The following is a 16,763-nucleotide window of genomic DNA, read 5'->3' on the forward strand; positions in this document are numbered from 1 at the left end:
TTTATTACCAGGCAAAGCCAACATATCTGCACACCTGGTGAAGTCTGGGGAGGCCATATAATCATTTGAACACAAAGGATTAAGACTTTATTGGAACTCCGGTAATTGGGGAATGACGGTGGTGTTGAGGATTGTTCGGTTGTCAATGGATGATATCACACAGTGACGCCACTGGATGATGTTATAGCATTCATTATCTTTTCACTGTTTCTTTGGCTTTCCTTTTAAGTAGAGGAGGGATAAAGAGGCATTGATTGGCTCGTTGATTGTACCTCAAATTTCCCGAGGCTTTCTTTCATCATCACGCTACATTACCTCATGCTGTAGCAGAGTCCTGGATATGTTGATCCTGCACAGGAGATTTAAAAAAACAGTGACCTTGCAGAAGTATAATTACATCGGCTATTTAGCAGATAAAATTATGAGCCCAGCAGTGATTATATCCACGACCCAAACTGAGCATCGACTTTTTAGTTTTGCTTTTATTCCAGTTTGCCGGGAACGTTGGTTAAAGCCTGTGATTGGGCTTAATAGGCATTTATGGGGTTAATGTTGGAGGGGAAATCTTTTCCTGTCTTGGGGGTGGGTGGAGGAACGTTGACGCTTGGAGGCTTATGAACCCGCAAGTCAAACAGTAATGAAAACAGTTGTGACCTGATTTCAAGAGCCGGGGAAAAAGACATGGAATAGTTAGGAAAGGAGGATTTAAGAAACACAGACAACAATATTTTAGGACGACAAAGCCTCATGTCTTCTTTCTTTCTTTTCTTTTCTCGCATGTTTTCTGACATACTTGTGTCCCCCCTTTCATTTCTTCCTGTTACGATCCCTCTCTGTTTCTGTCTGTGTATCTAATTCGGCCACCCCGTCCGGCAAGGAATAGCTGTCACCCCAGGGAACAAAGCGCTAGATCTTGGTCTTTGGAGCAGGAAGTTGGCACAAGGCCAAGGGTGGAAAATCTATACTCGGTTGCATAACATAACATATCTTTACCTCAGATGAACTCTGAGGAGGCCTGGCAGCTGTGAGCAAACAGAGCTGGAGGGCGGGAGTTTGTGTGTTATTAACTGACTCTGTTTGTGTGGAAGTGTCTGTGTATGTGTTGGTATGAGTGCGCGCTCTATGCTTCTTGTGACTTGTGTTTGCTGGCTGCTGCTGCCGCTGCAGGCCCGAGGCTGTTTGAAACCCCCTCGACGGTCAGGCAGAGTACAGTAGAGTCAAATAGAGCCTTGTTGAAATAAAAAAGCGAGGATCAGAGTAGAGTAGAGTTGAGCAGAGGAGGCCGAGGCCAAGCAGGGCTCAGGGTTACACTCAAACACAACTCTGTGGCTTCTCCTTTTGGCCCAGCCAGTCAGTAACTACTATCCCGACTACAGCTGCACCGTACTCTGCGAGGGAATTCAGATATAAACTTTCTGCTCTGTTTAGGCTCAGAGAAATAGCTGCAGGATTAGTGTGCGTTACATGGAAAGTTGTATATTTGAGAGGAAAATTCAGCGCAGGATGAAGATTTCATGTCACTGCTGAAATATAAAACACAGATGGGCCAGATTGAGCTTTACCCTGCATGGAGTGGGACAATCTCTGCGCCTCTTTATGACAGTTTATAAATTCACATCCATTCCACAGCCGAATCAAATTCTTACAGGAGCGCTTTGTTCTGATGTGATCGCCTGCAACCCTAATGGAGAAACATTGCGCGCCGCTCCTCTTTTGTGGCTCGGCCTCTGTCGAAAAAGGGACGTGGAGGGAACGGACCCGAGAGCGGTCGGCTGTCTGACGTGTCAAGCTGCTGTCAGTCTCTTCAGCGTGCGAGACGTCTTGAGAGAAGCCTCGTGAAACTCAAACTGGGCTCATTATGGTCATCGTCTGGAATAAAGCGCAATCATCTCGGCCACCTGTGGCAAGCTGCGGTGGAGAAAAGACTCTTGTAGGCCTTGTGGACCTGTCTGTAGAGTCAGTTCACACACATTTACTCTATTCATGGTGTTTTTTTTTTTTTATCCCCCTGCCTTGTTTTTCCTCTCCATCTGCACACCTGAATAGACGTATTACCAAGCTAGAGTTAGGACTCATATGGGAACCACAAATTGACTGTATATTGCAGCCAGGCTGTAGAGATTTATGATGAAAGTGAATAGGGACAGTGTGGGCGGTATGCAGAGGTGCACATTATGGTGTGCTTTTTTGTTTTTTTAATACTTGGAGAGGCTGAAGGCCTTAAAAATGGTGTAGAGGAGTGAAACAACAGCACAAAATGTTTTTCTCTTTCGGTTCAGAGAGATTATAGAAAGAGGTACAGCGCAGAGAGGAAAAGAAAGGACGGGAGAGAAGGGAGAGAGAAATGGGCGGGAATGAAAGAGGCCATAGTCTGTGTGTTGTAAATACAGTAGACTGGGGAGCACTTCATGTCCTTTTATTTTTTCTAGCAGCGTGATTTGTTTGATTTACTCTCTATCAATCAGCGGAGGATGTATTTAAACGAACTTGAAGCATATTTGAGAAAGCCTCTTTATAGCTGTGGCTGTTTGTATTCTCCTCTTACTTTCCTTGGAAGCAGACCGTGATTAAAACAGACGATATAGGCGTATTGTATTTCCTAGGGGATTGGAAGGAATGCAAATGCATCATAACCATATTATACTAGTTAGGAGCGGTGCGTGGTGCCAAGCCTCTGGATACAGGAGAGAGTAGACGCAGTTACACTAAAGGGAACCGAGACCCACAAAGAGCCAGAATCCCACAACTGCAACAACACGAGAGGATATCTGACACTGTTGGACTGTATTTGACATTTCATAGTATACACACGGTACCGAAGCCGTCGCTGCGTAAAAAGACAGGTTTTTCTCTCCGTGCAGAACTTAACAGAGGAAACCCCAAAAAAAGTTTTTCTGTGTGTGTCCGAGCGCCGCAGAATCCGTTTGGCATTTTTGTTGTGAGGGAAGCATGTTGCTGGTGGGACTTTGGCCTGCACAATCCCTCCTCTGTTAAAACAATGCGGCAGTTGTCCTCCCTAACCTAATTACTCCCTCCCGGGGGAGAAAGGCAACAGCACCAAATCCCATAGTTAGGAGCTCTGATCTGGGCTCTGCTGTAAGAAAAGGCCTCATTCATTTCCCTCCCTCCTTCCACCACATATGCACACACACACACACACACACACACACACACACACACACACACACTTTTTCATTTTTTCACTGTGATTGGGTTTGGTCTGATAGACGCTAATTATCCTCTAATATATCCTGATATTTCTCTTGTTATCTGTTTTACTTGTCATCGTCACAATTTATTATTGTTGTAAATGGCTATCAGTGTCAAAGGACATAATTGCGTCTAAAGGTTGGGTAATGCCATTGTGCCGTGAGCCCAGTGTCATAAAATGATGCCTGTACGGACAAAGAAATGGGTCAATATAACTGTAGCGCAGACACAATTCTTCTTACATGAAGTAGTGTAATTTGCCCAAACTAAGACATATTTATTTTGACTCAGTGTAAGACACGACACGCTCATGTTTTACCTTCAAAATGTCATACGATGTACCAAACAATGTGCATATGACATTCAAAACTGTGAAGGATGAACATATTGTTGTAAGCAATCATTAACAAAAAGTGACGTATAAGTTTAAAAAGAGCTTAAGTGAATAACTTTGAATAACTGAACAGAAATATAAAAAGGTGAGTACATTCATACTGCACTGTGCAGTTTTGGGGAAGAAATTTGAATCAGAACAGAATGATCTTCATTGACTGATTTTTGCTGCCTAAGCAAAGTAAATAAACAAACTCATGTCTGAATAAACTGACATTAAAGGACGACACAGTTGCTAACTGTTTTACTTTGTTTATATTTGACGCCCCTGCCACCTTTCTAGCCTCAAACAGTGTTCTGGGGACCTTATTTTCCCCAGAACATCTTTTTTTATGCAGTTATGGAAAAGATAAATGTTTCTGAGTTTGTATTATTACCTCTTTAATATTGTAAATATTAAAATTCTGAGTTTGAATTTCTTCTCTAAAACTACATAGTGCCCCTTTAAACAGCCCATTGTCCTGAGTGGTTTTCTACTGAAGAGTTTGGGGTAAAAGTAACCTAGTATTGCTATTTTGACCCAAATTGGGCCAATCTTTTACTCCGTGCTAGTGATTTTGTTTTTGTTTTTTTATCACTGGTGCTATTTTATGTAAACCAAAATGAGGTAATTTTGACTCAGTATTAAACACGACAAGCTCATTTTTTTTTACCTCACAACATACATCACAAATTAATTGTTGTTTGCAACATTTAAAACTGTGAAGGATCAACACAGTAGTAGACTACCAATGGTAGTAGATTATAACACTTAACCACTACAAATTATCCAAGAGTCATATGAAAAGATAAAACTTTAGCAACACTTAGCAGCCCATTTTCTTGGATAGTTTTCAGAGCCCGATTTATACTTGATTTTTGGGGCAGACACTGATATTAGAGAGTAAAATATGTCCAATATCAATGTATTAGCAGATACATACACATTGTTTTGCAATCATCCCTTAAATGTGGTTCAGACATCAGACACCACTTGACAAAGATACGTATGTAAAGGGGGCAGGATATTTTACAGTTTACCAATAAACTTTATTGTCCAAAATGACATCAGTGCACTGAAACATTACACTTCTCTGGGAATTTAGCATCTTTTTCTGAATCATAATCGGAAAAAACTTTTTCATATTGGCACATATCGAACAACAAATATGTCGATACCATTTTATCAGCAATAGGCCAATATAGGTCGATATATCAGTCGGGTTCTAGTAGTTTTCTACTGATGGTTACTGAGTAAAGGTATTGCTGAGTATTGCACAGGTACCAATACCAATCTGTGTCAGTTTTTACCTGGTGTTAATGTTTTTTTTTTTTTTTCTTTTTACATTACTCTTGGGTTATTTACACAAATGTGTATGTGGCAAATTTGACTAAATATAAAAACAAATTACTCTTACACTGTTGCAATATATTGCCAGTTGAGTTGAGAGACATTGCAAGCAACCGAGTGCTACACTGAACCACATCGGGTCAGTTTGGACCCACTTTATAAATCACTGGGTAAAAAGAAAAAAAAAGAAAATCACTGGGTTGAGTTGTTGACCCAAACTACAAAATACAACTCGTGCTTTGCGCTTCATCTTATTAACTAATTATGTGTAAAAAGAGATAACTTTGTAAAAAAAAATCTATTTATTTCCAAATGGTGTTTTTAATCAGTGTAATCAGAGTCATTTGTAGGAAGTGACTTTAAATATTCCAACTAAAAAACTCTGTACTGTGTATTTTGTTGTAGCTTTAAGTCTTTCTTTTGTTTTGCCTCTCTCACCCTCCCTCACCTCACGTCTCTCATCGCTGCCCGCCGTCTCTTACTGGCACAGCGCTGGGTTTTGAAAACTTTATTACAGTGACTTCAGACAAGGAAGTCCGAATAGGAAGAGGGGAAAGGGATGTGTGTGTGTATGTGTGTGTATGTGTGAGTGTGTGTGTGTGTGTGTGTGTGTGTGTGTGTGTGTAGTGGCATTCACCAAAAAACAGCACAGGGTGTTAATTCTCCCTCAACCAACCTGTTTGGTTTTGTTTATTTGTCTATCCTCTCTCAGGAAGATTAGAGCAGCCATTGTGTGGAAGCTTGGGAAATAAAGCTTGAAGTTTATATTTGGAGATTGTTGCGGTGCTATGTTGTTGGTCTAGACTGTTAGGGTTTAGACGTCTTTGTTTATCCGGGAAAAAAGAAAATTCCATTTGTTGCCACTGCGATTGAGATTTCTTTCGCGAGGGGAACCTGTTCACATGTGGTACAGCGTCAAAACAATTATATTACCGAGCAGCATTTATTTGCACTTTCGACATGACATTTCAGATGCTTGGATCGACTCTGTGGCCATTTTTGTTCAGTCTGCTCCGCGCTTGGAAGTGTAACACACCACATGTCCTGGTGTACTCAGGGCATATAAGGAGACAGTAGTGTTTGTGTCTGTGTGTGTCTGGTCGTGCAGTGTTTGTCTTAGGCCGAGCTCCTTTCCTGTGGTGTGTGTGGGCTTGACTCCGTCCAGCTTGTGTGGACCCCGCGCCCTGTTTGTGCGGCTCGACAGCGGCCCTACGGCAGAAGCGGAAGCTCTGCTTTAACAGCATTAGCAGGGCTCTTCCTTCAACCTCCGGCCCACTGTGTTAACCCTATCACTGTCCTCACGTCCCCCCTTTAGAGCCTTTCAGTGGCCTCCCTAGCTTCTGCTTGCTTAGAATGAAATGTTCCGTATGTTTTCTTTTGTAAATTAAGTTGTAACTTGAATTCTCTCTTTGTTAACTCTTTAGGTTCTTCTGGTCTGCTCTGACCTCCATTTACTGCTAATTTATTAGCCTCTCCTGTTTATTCAGCCGCCGTGCCAACTTGTGAAACCTGCCTGTCAGTGGCAGCCATGATTGACTTTCTCCCACTTTATTAACCCCTTCGTTCTCATTTAATCTGGCAGGAAGTTTATTAACCCCTCATTATTCTTTAGTTCAGCACTTCAATGGACGATAAAAGTGTTTTTGGACTTAAATTTGGACCCCACCATGAGGTATTTTTCTGCAGAAACCTAATCTTAATATCAAAGTGACCCCTTTTCTATTCTATTCTGTGGCGCTTCAACAATTAAAGGATTAGTTGCCAACTATTACATTATCGACAGCTATTTTGAGTATCTTTTGCTTCTTAAATGTGAATATTTTCCACTTTCTTTACTCCTCTATGACAGCTGAATACCTTTGGGTTGTGGACAAAACTAGACATTTAAAAGCGCCATTTTGGGCATTGATAGACATTTTCTCTCAATTTTTATGACATTTTATAGATTAATCGGGAGAATAATCAGCAGATTAATGGACAATAAAAATGGAAATTACTTGTAGAGATGTTTTAAATAATGTAAATGTAATGCAACAAGCAAATAATCGCCGGAAATGTTTCTTTATTCGTACTTTCTTTTCCTTTTACCCCGTCCCTGCTCTCCCTCCCGCTCTTTGTCTGTATTCTATTCTTTTCGCCAGGAGATGTCCTTCTTTATCAGAGCTCGTACAGACACACACAACCACACCTCTGTCAAATATTCGCCCCTGGTCGATGCATTTTGCCCATGGAGGGCACCGAACAAAGTGCAGGCCTGAAGGGTGGCGTGCTGAGCCTTTCGGTTCATTCAAGAATCCATACAGGCAGGACCTCCGATCATCGGGGTTTAATTAATAACTTATGGCTACAGCTTAAGTTCAGTTACTTTAAATGGAAACGTATAAAGATAAAAAAGAATATATAGACAGGAGGCCATACGGGGAGGGTGGGGGGTGCACAGACGTGGAGGGTGAGACAGTGGGGGTTGTGAGTTAGGGATTGCGGCAAAGCATTTGCATAAAGGGCAGGGCAGCATGCCCAATGGTGGAAAAGGTTGGCATCACGCCTTTCAGACTGGCAGAGAGGGAAGACTGGAGAGAGAGACAGAGAGAGAGAGGGGGGTATAGTCAATAGTACATCCCTTGTTCAGAAAGAGGAGGTCCCTAGCTGTTGGCAGGAGAGCAGGCTAAATCTCTAGTTTGATTGTGTGCTAGATTGCCCCTTTATTTGTCTGATTGCAAAGCGTTCAACACTGCATTAGTAGTGGGCTTTACTTTCCTGGAGCCTTTATATGCAGGAGGGAGTTTTTCTGTCTTGGCCTGCTCTGCACATATGTCTCTGAGTTTATACTGTGTGCAATCAGCACATCAGGCGGCTCGGGGAAAGTTTCTGACCTGTGCGTTTCATCAAGTCTCCACCCTTTATCTCCAAGCATCCAGCTAAGGTTAACTACAGTGTTGATTTAGCTTGATGCCATATTCAGATCTGAACTATTTACAATTTGTACAGGGACAAGCAGAAAAATACAGGCGTGAAGACGACTGCAGAGAGGCAGCCAGTGGCTTCTGTGTGTGTGCGCGTGCATGTGTGTGTTATACCCTCTGTCTCTCAGAACCACAACACTGCTGTTCCCCTCCTGCCGGCTGTGGTTGCGGTGATGTCATGGCAGTAGGCAGTGAAAGGGACGATTATTTAACGTGGGCCTGTTATTTCTGGCCCTGCGTCCATAAGCGCTGCATATAGAGTCTTGGCTTGATTCTGCACATCGCCGGCCACCTGTGGTCCTTATGACCACTAGGAGTGTGATGTCTGCAAACTCATTGTGACCACAAAGGGGTTCTGTGGGCTCTGTGAGTGCTAATTTACAGTGGTGATGTCAAGTTACTGTGTACTTACATGTAGAGATATTAGCAAAAGTGAAGGGATTTGTTTACAGTCTCATTTTGAAAGGTTTTTTATTTTTATATTTTAACTTGGACCCTAATTTTGTCAGACCAACAGACAAAAAATTTAAAAAATATTCAATTAATAAGAGGAATATTTTCACATTTGAGAAGTAAATGCTGTGTATTTTTACTTGAGAAATAACTGAAATGTTTAATTCATTTTTGCTTAATGATCGGCAGCCAAACAGTCTCCTCTTATCGATCAAAACATTTCCAGAGATGCCAGATATGTCAGGATGAATTCTGAGTAAATCTGAAAAAAATGAAGCACAGAACAAGTTTAATATTTCCATTTACTGGACAGTTGCAGCCATAAAAGGCGTGATGTGTTGGGTACTGTGGTGAAATAAGTACACAGATTAAAGATCTTAGGTCAAAGTGCTAGTACTGCATTGTAAAAATACTTAATTAGAAGCTTAATCTCTGCATTCAAAATCATAACGAAGTAAAGATCAAAAGTATCTATCAGCAAAATGTACTCACAGTATCAAAGTGAAAGTGGTGTGTGAGTACCATTCAATGTTGTAGCTGGATTTACTTTATATTTGAATGTAATGAGGTAGTCGAGTGTTCCTAACCTCGGGGGTGGGCCTCCTCCATAGGGTCACCAGATAAATCTGAGGGATCGTCGGATGATTCATGGGACAGAAGAGATAAAAAAAACATTGTTAATATTGTATTATAGGTACATTGTAAAATATTGGATATTTGTCCTTGTTGGGAGTCAAACAATGAGACGAGATGGCTGAAACGTGACTAAAGGCCCCAATTAGACAGTGATTTTTTTTGTAAAAGGTCACAAACCCACTCCTGATGTTTGATGCATTGTATTTTAAAGGCTTATCAATGTATCAATAATATTTTAAAAATAAAATCTTAATGGGCAAATTAGTAAGTATAGCTGTCCAATAAATGTTGTGGAGAGAAAAACACGAAGGTAATGTGATAATTAGAAGTGTGATGAACCAGTTTAAAGTAGAGCCCACTCTATTTTTAGGGCCGATGCTGATATTAAGGAATAAAAAATTCTGATATCGTGTTATCGGCTGATTATTTACAATGATCCCTCAAATGTGGTTGAAACGGAAAAAGGTGTAATGTTACGGAGGCAGGATATTTAACAGTTTAACAATTAATTATATTGTCTAAAATGACATCAGAGCATTAAAACAGTAAACTTATTGGGACTTTGATAGCTATAAATTATTCCAAGCATCTTTTTCGGGCAACATATACGCTACCGATATATCTGTCATAAGCAAATTATCAGCTGATGATATCGGCCAACAGGGATACCAGTCAAGCTCTAGTGTAAAGTAGCATAAAATAGAAAACTCAAGTACAAGTATCTCGAAGGTACATCACTTGTGTAAATGTACTTAGTTACTCTCCACCACTAGCTGGGTTTGATTATTCCACTCATTGTCACCATCAGACAGCTTCAATGAAAAGCTGGAGAATAATACAGATTATATATGTGAGACTTTTAGATTGTGAGTGAATGATACAGAGAATTATACATTTTTAAGACAGTAATCAATCAACCAGTTATTTCAGTACTAGGGATGGAAATGTCTGAAGCCACTTCACGATTTCATTCTTATTTTGAGGGATAAAATGTGATTATAAAACAATTAGTGATGCATCTTAATGCATCACAATTTACGTGATATATTTTTTCATGCTGAGTGACTTCCATCTACCTCCAAAACAAAGCGTCTTTTTAACAATCCATAATTCAAATAAACCGATTAATTTACTTTAGTATCCTGGCTCATGCTCAGCCAAAACTCAAGAAGTAGCCTGGCTTAGGTCTTCCTGTACTTCTGCTATGTTTCATCATCCAGTTGGTCCAACCACAAGGAAAATCTATGATGGCAGGTTTTAAATAATTCTTACAGGTGATCGTAATGTCCTGAATCTGGTTTTAAATGTCAGATTATTGACTTTACTGCATTCATACATAATCTTTCAGGAGAGAATCGGGATGCATCTAAAGATCTATTGTTTCCCCCCACCCATAATCAGCACTCATCAAAAACAAGATCAGGTCAGAAGGTTCATCATTTAGTTTAAAGTTAATGTATTATAATGTATTGTAACACACCTAAAGGAGTGCTAATAAAGTGATCATAATCTCTCGTAAATCACTGTGAACCCAAACATCCTGCACCTGGTGAGTCGGAGGTGGAGACAAGCTGCACATTCTCCAGACTGGAGTAACATTGAGTATTAATGGTAGTGTCTGTTTCAGACAACCAGGAGGATGTTTTCCAATCTCCTTTGGTGCAGCGGCACTTGTTTGCAGTCGGTTTTACCTTCAAACGGGCAACAAACAGCGGCGTTCTGCTCGAGCGCGCTGCTCGTCTCGGGTTTGAACACACAATCGTGTTGTTTCAGCTCACTTTCTTCCCCCAACAGTGTGTGAAAGGCTGTCTTTGGCATTTCACACTCATCTCTTTGAAAAGACGAGTAAAGCCCTACAGCTTTGTCAGGCGGCAAGTTAACACACGAACCTGAAGATCCTTTTCATTTCAGGCCTGTGTTGAAATTTCTAATTCCAAGGGATCTTTTCATAAGCGGGGTTGTGGTGTAACATCCCTCTGCTTTGAGCCTATTGATAAATCAATGCGCTTGTAATTCTCTGTGATGCATGTCAACCAGACTCTGCAGATCAAAGATAATGTGGTATAAAGTGAAGGCCACCAGGCACCGGCAGCTCATATACCCTTATAATGATATGATATCTCACTTCTGCAATGATAAAATGTTTCTGACGTGTTCATCAAAAATGTAGCACCCTCCATCAAACCAAAGTAGGAATGCAGGATCAAACAGAATGAATCTGCTAAATGCATTTCTTTGTTGCAGGCCAGGCGCACCGTGTTTACCGATTACAGAGCTGGTTCCTACCAGGGTAGAAAATTAACACCCTCCACCAGCCAAATGCAGCTAAAAGCTGGCTGCGGTGTGTAAGTTTGTCTCCTCTACCAGCCACTTTGGCAGGATTATTATTTGGATCTTGGTGATGATGAAATTGTGGTGTGTTTTAGTTTAAATTGGTCTATTTAAATCTAAAGAGGTAAGGCAACAACAAAAAGGAAAAAAAAAAAGGACACAACGTCTCGGTCCAGTCAGTGTGGCATCACGGTTAGCCGGTCTGCACTGGCAGCAGCGTGAGCAGCAGTAGTCTGTTGGCTGGCACAGTGAGAAAACACTCAGTCATGGCTGTTGTGGTGCTGAGTCGGCCTGCCCAGGCATGGCCAATCACTCACGTGCACACACGTTAGCGAGACGCAGGGCGGTTCCTTCATCCAGCACATTCTTTGTAGACAGTGGCGGGTGGGAAGAGGTCTTTTTGAGCGTGTGTGTGCAAAAAAAAAAAAGTAATGTGTGTCATGAGGCTTACATTTTTACAGGTGAGATGTGACATCAGCACTTCGATGTCAATAAACGGCACGACTGCCACGGGTGAAGTTTAGGTGGAACACACACTGGATGTCATTGTGTTCCTCCGCTCCTCCCACAGCCGCTCATCGATACTGTCAACCTCATCCAAGAGTATCTGCACGTCTCAACGTGTTTCATAGCTCCTCAAGCAGGAACAAATATTATTTTATCAAACCTCTAAGAGGAATCGTAAAAACAAAATAGCCTCGAGTGATCTGTTTTTTTTTACCTTGATCTCATTGCTTTTAGAGCATAATGTGTTTCTTTTCTTTCTCAGCACACAAAACCCTCACTGTTCCTCGTGTGAATTCACGTCTGTGTAGTTTGATTTGAAGCGCAGGATGGATCAGTATCTGCTGGAGCCAGAAAACAAAGTAATATCGGAGCAGATATTGGTGGTAGTTGCAGGGGGGGATAAACAGGGAGCTCCAGAGCCAGAGGTCGGAGAGGGCCCAGTTGGTTTTGCAGTGCAGCCAGGCAGCGGAGCCCCTTTGTGGGACTGGAATGTGCCGTGCGTGCCTCTTCCTCGGCTAGTGCCCCCCCCCTCACCCCTCCGCGCTCACACACACACGCGCGGCCCACCCCGGGCACGTTAGCACGCAGCCACCGCAAATTGCTTGCAGATTTTTCACACATAGTAACGTGATGGTTTGTAAACTGGGAGAAGTGCAACCGACGCTGGATCTTTACGCATCACTTCCTCGCCACAGTAACAGTAACTGTGTGGGCTGTTCTCAGGGACTTTTTCCCCTGTCTTTAAAATGTAATCCTGTGTCTCCCCCCCGCCTCTAATGATTAACAGGAATGATTACTGTGTGTGATAACAATGGAGGGTCGTGCAGCAGCGCTCTGTAGCTTGTTCTGATTACAGTACAAAACCACAGCGAGCTGAAGAAGACCTGCTGTCTGTAGCGTTAGGAAGAGTTTTGGATGAAAACCAGGGAGCACACCTTCTATCTTTTAAATGGCAGTTTCATAATTTGGGAGAAACTTACATTGAGTTTAGGATTATGAGGCCAGTTTTGAATAAAATACCCACATCTGGCTGCTTAGTTTTTAAGATTTCACTGATTGAAGGTCACATGACGCCTCCACACAGGCTTCTTCGCACTCTTGAGCGAATGATTAAACTTAACTCTGTCTCCTCCACTTCGCTGCTCTGGCGCTCTGTCAGCGGGGGTCACAGGGAGCCAGCGTCAGGCTTCATCCAGGGGTCAGGGACGCTCAGCTGGGCAGGAGAGGACGGAGCCGAGCCCCACCAGCACAGGGCGGCACTAATGAAGGGCCAGGCGGCTGCAGGCCCTCGGGTTATGCAGACCATGGTTTAATTGGTCTAATGAGATGCAGCTCATCCTCGGCGAGGTCAGGTACCGCAGGACGGAGCAGGACAAAGCAGGGCGGAGAGGCCTACTGCTGGGCACTGAGGGTCAGAGAGAGGAAGTTTGTTGAGCTTTTCTTAAGCGATGTAGAAATCTCATATCTGGGGCATTCGGAAGGTAGATTAAATAATGTTTCCAAAATATTTTTTGGAACAAAAAAAACATTCAAATCAGGAACTTATCATAACAAAAAAATAATACATCTCGCCGTGCCAGAGTTTTGATTATTTGGCTGGAGGAGTTGGACTTCAGAGCAAAGCTCACTTTTACCTCCATTATTTTCCTGGAAAGTTGGACGAGGTCGACTGAATAAAAACTAAACAGATTGCTCTAACAGCGCTGTAATTTTAATTGCATCATATTTGCCTTCATTTTACACACATTTATGAACTGATATTTGCTTTTTGAGCAGGCAGGGCGGCCTCATAATATAAAGCCTTAATATTGATCAATAATTGTAGCACAGCAGTGTGTCTAATCAACAAACATGTGAGAAAATAGAATGAGTATATAACATATTTTCTAATAATGGACAGTTTAACATTGATGTAGACCTGCAGGAGTGATCCACGTAGAAAAAACAGACAATTCTGATCAACATTAACTCAACAAATTAAATTACAATATTGTTTCTAGATCTACTTGAGATAGAAAATAATAAAATCTATTTTATTTTGAAAAGCAAGCAATAAAAATCATTTTGAAGGCCAATCATGCAAATTAATAAAACAAATACAAAGATATCAGCTCTTGTTAAACGGCGGACCCTCCTCTCTTCATCCAAACGGAGCTGAAAAAGCAAAGAGGTTTCACAGGCGCACTAATGAATCAAACTCTGGTTGTTGTGGTGTTTTTTTTGTTTTTTTTTCAGAGTAAAGAGCCTTTTCTCTCCCCGCTGAAAGAGTTAATCTGAAGTTGGCAGCCAACTCCACAGTCTCGGTCAGACGTGCGGAGAATCGAAAAATAAAGGAGTTGAAAATCATTTCTTTTGTCTCGTCATAGACTGTTTAAAATCCAGCGGAGGGGTTTTTCATGAAGCGGGTTCTGAAATTTGAAATCGACGCTCGGGCGGTGGGACGGGCGGGTGTGTGGGGTGGTGGGCTCCAGTGCGGTCTGCTTATTAAAGAATAACACGTTTTAATAACTCACACTTTAACATTTAATATTATCCAGCCTTATTAGTCAGTTATAAAATGTAGCCCACACACATCTTTATATAAAGAATAAGACAGATGAGCCTCCACTGACCGTCACGTGCTCTGCGGGTCATTCAGGGCCTTGCAGGAACACACGTGTTTCTCGTCGCTGCGTTCACTGACGTCGGGTTTTAGTAGCGGTGCAGCACTAATGTGTCGCTTGCGGGAATGCCAGCTCGTCTTCTTCTGTTTTGTTTTTTGTTTTTTTCCTCCAGCTTTTTTTTTTTCATTTTCATGTTACTGCTGGCAGACTCCATCGATGATGTCTTCACTCTTTTTTTTTTTTAAGTATTCATATTTTAAGTGCCCTGTGAGGAGAGAGAGACAGAGGCAGAGAGAGAGAGAGAGGGTGATGGTGCATTTTTAATTGTTTTGGCTGAGTTATTTTTTTCCCGTCTTATTAACGGAGTCTGGATGATATTTGAGGGAATTAGGCAGAGAAACATGTTGGTGGACAAAATAATCCACGACTTTAATTGGGCGAATTTCGGTCTATTAGAGAAGCTCGCGCAGGGATTTGTTTGACATTTATTATTTATTTATTTCCTTAACTGTCAGGCCTGAAATGACCCACAATGCACCGTGCGCAGACCGGATGCTTCTTGGTCAGACGTGTCTGGGTGCTTCAGCGTCTTTTTTAAGGTGAAGCTAATGAGGTAAAACACCGGAAAGTCGTCAGGTGCTTGTAAAAATACCACGAAGAAGAAAACACCGACTGCTAATTGATAAGCAGCCCGAATTAAAGGCCAAGCGCATTTGGCTTTAATTTAATTTCCAGGTAAGGAGATCAACCGAGAGACGCCTTCCGTGGTGCGTTTAAGTTCACCTAAATAAGCGTTCAATAGAGCAGCCTGAGCATCCCATGTATAGAGCCAGCGTGGTGAAGGCAGCAGATAGTGCAGACTGACTGCAGCTCACCCACGGAGAGTCTCAATGATGCTGTCTCTCCCTCCAGATTTGGCACTTTGAACGAATCTGCATTACAGTTATTCCTGGAAAATAAATATGTGACTTTTTTCAGCCCATGGAAGGCAAAAAAAAAAAAAAAAGAGCCGTAGCTAAGGAAAATGACTTAAACCCTCCTTGTAGTCAAATTCCAGTGACAGTTGAATGGTGGTGTATTTGCATTTTGGCAGGGTCACCCAGAGACGCTTAATTTTTGACTGAAAAGCAGACACATGGGAGCCACATTCAAGTGCCAGTTAAGTTTTCAGATTTTTCTAGTGCAGGTGGGGATGGAAACAGGAATATGTTTGTGCTCAACATGCACCACAGTGAGATGTGTGGATCCCTTCTGCTTCCCTTTGTCACTTTATCTGCCCGCACGTCAAACATCTGCATCGATCAACGACACACAAAGCGAGCATGGATGAGTTTGGAGGTGTGCTGTCCTTCACTCTGCTCATTAGCCTGATGTTCAGGAGCTGGAATGCACGGCTGTGTGGATCCAAGGCTGGAGGCCGTGATGTTTATCAGCAGGAGAGTGGCAGTGGCCGTGGCATTGTGTTTTTGAGTGCCTCTGCCTTTGTTTGCATAATGCACTTTTGCTTTGGTTAAATGAGGATTTGGATAACCTCGGCCATCATTGTAACATTTAGGCTTCTTTTTAAAGAGTTGGCAGCGGTGCCTGAAGTGGAACAAAAACAGTGTCGGTGCTCCCGTTATTCACATGTTGGCGGGTGTGTAACAGCAAATAATTTAGTATTACATTCAGAATTTCTACAGTGGGTAAAAGATGCATATTGGTACTTTTACTTAACCAAGAGGATATTAATTTTAATTGTTAGAGTGACAAAATAATGTACTATATACACTTGAGATGGTGTGTGGTGCAGTGATATCCTGAGGCTGTGATGTCCTCAGTCAAAATTTGACTCCCGAGCTTTTGTTGTGTCGTCATCTGACCCTGTTCATGTTCTCTTTGTGCCTTTTTGGAGCCAGCCCAACGTTATTGATAGGTTAATGTAACGTTACTTGGACTAGCCCCTGGCAGAGAAAAGCAGGCGGGCGAAAAGGGGGAACAGGTGTGCATCACATAGCGGCCCCTGGGTAATGAAGTTTATTAAGGGCCCAGAGTATCGACTGGAAACAATGCTACTTCAAATTTAAGTACAAGACAGTGAAAACAGGGCGTTTCTTGCTTGAAATAAGCAACGGAAATTTGACAATGGGACAGGTGAAAGTCATCTTAAAACAAGTACCTATCTCACTGAAATGTTACTCTGTTCGTGAGTGTGTCTCATACTAGGAGTAATGACGTATCTAAGATTTGAGTCTTGTGAGGAAAAAGTCCTGGTGCACCAGAGAGTAAAATGTAGAAGTGCTGGTACTGTGTCCTGGTGATTATCGGCCCGCTTTGAGTAATGGTTGGCTGAGTCTG

The 16,763-nt window shown here is 42.1% G+C and overlaps 1 protein-coding gene across 9 annotated transcripts in view; it reads left to right on the forward strand.

The window, feature by feature from the left end:
• nfixb (nuclear factor I/Xb) overlaps positions 1 to 16,763 on the forward strand; it is a gene marked incomplete at its 3' end in the record, with an annotated part of 159,184 nt that overhangs the window by 37,200 nt on the left and 105,221 nt on the right. The window contains exon 1 of one of the 9 annotated variants that reach the window (XM_084370898.1): positions 15,115 to 15,161. The exons of the other annotated variants lie outside the window; for them this stretch is intronic. Of the gene's footprint in view, positions 1 to 15,114; positions 15,162 to 16,763 lie in introns of those variants that run through there. 9 annotated transcript variants of the gene reach the window in all.

This window comes from Pagrus pagrus, assembly GCF_965226575.1.
Source record: "Pagrus pagrus genome assembly, chromosome: 13".
In the NCBI taxonomy this organism is placed as follows: domain Eukaryota; kingdom Metazoa; phylum Chordata; class Actinopteri; order Spariformes; family Sparidae; genus Pagrus; species Pagrus pagrus.